Source organism: Mesoplodon mirus (genome assembly GCF_964341445.2).
Source record: "Mesoplodon mirus genome assembly, chromosome: 13".
Taxonomy (NCBI): Eukaryota; Metazoa; Chordata; class Mammalia; order Artiodactyla; family Ziphiidae; genus Mesoplodon; species Mesoplodon mirus.
In genome coordinates, this window is record NC_138989.1 from 73707904 (window position 1) to 73712684 (window position 4781).

The following is a 4781-nucleotide window of genomic DNA, read 5'->3' on the forward strand; positions in this document are numbered from 1 at the left end:
CTCAGAGCCTGAGCGCACCCCAGGAAGATGATGATATAATATGCCGTCACCTGGTAACTCAGCATCTATTATCAAACGAAACATGAAAAAAACAGTGACTTTTAAGGTGAAAAAAGTTTCAAGCATTCCAAATGAATTCTCAATGTTTCATAACTTTTTATTATAAACCCACCTCCTAATATAGAGCCAAGTACCATTTGATACAGTGATTAAAAACCAAACAACTTGGAAAATTTTTAAAAGAGAACGTATGGATAAATGCTCATTTTCACAATCAGAATAGCTGTAAAATACGGTTGAATTTGATACACCAGAAAACGTTTAGTTGAAGGACAAATCCTTTTTGCTTTTCGTTTTTCTTGAGAGATCTAAAGAGAAATTGTGGATTGTTTTCCTGACAGCAAAAGAGTAATGTGACAAAATGAAGTCGTTGTAAAGAAGTGATGCAACTTGTCAAATATTTAATAAAGAATTATGGAAGCTGGAACTTTTTCTACATCAAGTATTACGGGTTGTCTGATTTAAAGCTTCTTTGTGAGTGCATCGCCTTAATTGTCTCAGGGAGGTTACTTAAATGCCTGCAGATTTATAGATAGTATGTTCACTTCCTTAATCTCCCTAGAAGTTCCACATCTTTAAAAACATCATTAAAGGCTTCCCAGAACACATGGCTTGAGCTTAATGGGATGCACCTCTATTCTTATCCATCTGTCTTTTTATTAAATTTGAGAATTAATGACTTGATGGATTACCCAAGTGGTAATTGTAAGGTCAACTGGCCCGAGGCAGGGGAACGCAATCAGATTCACAGGTTGCATCAGACAGAAACTCTCCGGACCACCCAGTTCCAGAAACTGACCTGGAGACATTCCGGACCACCCAGTTCCAGGAACTGACCTGGGGACCTTCCACCCGGCCCAGCCTTCCCGCCTTTCGAGGGGCGGGACTAGCGGTCCCAAGACTGATGTAACCGGCACCAGATATCGCCACGATACCCGAAGAGACCACCGAATAAGGAGTACCCTGCGCCCTCCCAGATTCACCACACCCCTTTCCCTTCTTCCCCTATAAAATCCTGCCCAATCCTCGCCCGGGTGCGACTTCTCTGGCCCCTTTCTCTCGGACCAGTGAACCTCGCCCGGGAGCACCCCCTAATAAAGCTCACTTGAAGCTTTCCTCTGTTTCGCGATGCCGTTTGTTAAGATCCGACCTTACATTTGGTGCCGAAACCCGGGAGGGGTACCAAGCCCCGCGGGTTACCGCGCGGGCCGCTCCTCCCCTCCCCCAGGAGACAATCAGGGAACCTCTACTCATCCACCCGATCCGGCAGAAAACGGGGTAAGTCCCACTCCCTTGTTCCCTCCGAACCCCAAAGTCCCTACCCGCCGGACTCCCTGTCCCTAATCGCGGCCGCGTCAAGGACTCCTCCGTCCGCTCTCCGGGCCTCGGGCGATCGTGGAGACGTCCCAATCGCCTGACCGCCCTCCGACCTGCCGTGAATTGGAGACAGAGACCAGGGACGCCTCTCTCCCTCTCCATTCACTCAGGGACAGACTGGGGGTCATGGGAACCTCACAATTGAAACCAGATTCTAAGACGCCCCTGGGGTGTCTCCTAGCCAATTTTACAGCCCTCGGTTTCTCCCAAGATCTCCGTCGCCGACGGCTTATTTTCTATTCCACTGTGGCCTGGCCACAATATCCTCTAGACAATCAATCCAAATGGCCTCCTGAAGGGACTTTCGATTTTAACATCCTCCGTGATCTAGATAATTCCTGCCGCAGGACGGGCAAATGGTCCGAGGTCCCCTACGTTCAGGCCTTCCGGTATTTACGCTCCCGCCCCTCCCTCTGCGTCGATTGCTCCACTTCCCAGATCCTTCTTGCCAGACAGACATCTCCTACATCCAAGCCCCTCATTTCCTTTGACGATGACCCCTCTCCACTAGCCGACCCACCCGAATCTCTCGCCTCTCCCCGCTCCAGAGCTCCTCTCCAGCCTCCACCCAACCCTGACGCGGTCCCTCCCCCTCCCGAACCTGCTCCGGCCCATCCAACCGCTTACCCGCCTCCCTCAACGGTCCATCCAACCGCTCCCCGCCTCCCTCAACGGTTTCTCCTCCCACGCCCCTTGCCTCGCCAATTAGTGCACATACACGCTCTCACGACAAGACCCAAATCTCCTCTGCCCTCTGAGGGAGATGGCAGGAGCGGAAGGAGTAGTTAGAGTTCATGTTCCCTTTTCCCTCCAAGATCTCTCTCAAATAGAAACGCGATTAGGCTCCTTTTCGGCCGACTCTTCCCGCTACATCGAAGAATTTCTCTACCTCTCTCAAGCTTACGATCTAACCTGGCACGATATTTTTGTGATCCTATCTTCTACTCTGACCCCTGACAAGAGGGAAAGAATTCAAACTGCTGCCCGAAACCATGCAGATCTGGTTCACCTTACCGACAACTCCATGCCTGTCGGAGCGACTGCCGTACCTGGCACCGATCCAGGCTGGACTTATCAGGATGGCCAAGATGGCCGTCATAAACGCGACCTCATGATCCAATGCCTCCTGGCTGGCATGCAGGCTGCCGCTCATAAAGTAGTCAATTTTGAAAAACTAAAAGAGGTAACCCAAGAACCTAACGAAAATCCAGCTATCTTTCTCAATCGCCTTACAGAGGCCTTAACTCTCTACACCCGGCTGGATCCCGACACCCCGGCAGGGGCAGCGGTCCTAGCCACCCATTTTATCACCCAATCAGCCCCAGACATCCGAAAGAAATTAAAACGGGCAGAAGACGGCCCTCAAACCCCTATTCGAGATCTGGTAAAGACGGCCTTTAAAGTCTACAATGGCCGTGAGGATTTGGCAGAATCCAGCCGACAGGCTCGGATGCACCAGAAGGTGGCCCTCCAAACCCAAGCTCTTGTAGCCGCCCTAAGGCCGGCCATCTCCCATAGATCACAGCATCCACGGGGTCCGCAAAAGGCAACCCCGCCGGGGGCCTGCTTCAAATGCGGAAAAGAAGGCCGCTGGGCTCGCCCATGTCCCAATCCCCAACCCCCTTCTAAGCCCTGTCCCAGCTGCTGGCTAACGGACCACTGGAAGAGTGACTGCCCTACGACTGGCCCTCCCTCAGCGTCTCCACGTGGGGGGCAGGCCGACCCAACGGCATTACCACTCGAACTGCTGGGATTGGCTGACGACTGACGGCGCCCGGACTCGAAGACCCCCATCACCCTCGCCGAGCCCAGGGTAACGCTACAGGTAGCAGGTAAGTCCATCTCATTTCTGGTGGACACAGGGGCTACCTATTCGGTCCTGCCTACTTATTCCGGGCCAGTTTCTCCTTCCCAGATCTCGGTCATGGGTATTGACGGCAAGCCATCCTTTGCACTCCAGACCGGTCCACTCCCATGTCACATCGAAGGCCTCCCTTTTACTCGTTCCTTCTTAGTCATACCAACCTGCCCAGTTCCCTTGCTAGGCCAAGATGTCCTTTTCCACTTAGGGGCCTCCCTCCAGCTGGTTAGACTTGACCCTAAGGTCCCCTCCTCCCAACTCCTGCTTCCTCCTCTCGGCCTGTCTCTAGAACCCTCCCCCTCCTATCCCCCTCTTCCAATCACACCGAACCCAATCAATCCCCAAGTCTGGGATACTTCTAAGCCCATAATAGCAACACACCATTCCCCGGGCCTCATCCGCCTAAAGGACCCCTCCAAATTTCCATCAAGGCCCCAATTTCCCATCTCTGAGACTCACCTTAGGGGCCTACAACCTATTATCACCAGACTCCTAAACCAAGGACTCCTTATCCCCACTGACTCTCCCTGCAACACCCCTATCCTGCCTGTCCGCAAGGCCTCTGGGGATTATCGCCTGGTCCAGGACCTCCGACTAATCAATGAGGCCATAATTCCTCTCCACCCAGTAGTACCAAACCCATACACCCTGCTCTCCCATATCCCCCCATCCACAACCCGCTTTACGGTTCTGGATCTCAAAGATGCCTTTTTCACTGTCCCCCTACATCCCGACTCCTATTTCCTCTTCGCCTTTACCTGGACGGATCCGGATACTCATACTTCCAGTCAGCTCACCTGGACAGTTCTTCCCCAGGGCTTCCGCAACAGTCCTCACCTCTTCGGTCAGGAGCTGGCACGGGACCCCACTTCCTGCTCCCTTACCCCCAGCACACTCCTTCAATATGTAGATGACCTCCTCCTTTGCAGCCCATCTCTCAGCCTCTCAAGACAACGTACTGCAGATCTCCTCAATCACCTTGGCTCTCGCAGTTATCGGGTCTCCCCAGCCAAGGCTCAGTTATCTGTATCTTCTGTAACCTACCTGGGGCTCCACCTTACCCCTACCACAAAAGGTCTAACAGCTGATCGCACCCAGATTATCCATGAACTCCAGCCTCCGGAAACAGCGGAACAAATTCTCTCCTTTTGGGGCCTTATAGGATTTTTCCGACACTGGATCCCTAACTTTGCTCTCCTCACCAAACCCTTATATCTAGCCGCTAAAGAAACCCCTCAAGGACCGCTCACCTCTCCTTCCGCCGTTCGACAGGCCTTTCTCACCCTCCGCAACGCTCTGATATCTTCTCCTCCCCTTTCTCTGCCCAACCCAAACCGACCTTTTCACCTTTTTGTGGATGAACGGGCCGGAATAGCCACTGGTCTCCTTGCCCAGCCTGTAGGGCCTTCCTACCGCCCCATGGCTTACCTCTCCAAACAGCTAGACCCAACCATTCGGGGATGGCAACCATGCCTTCGGGCCT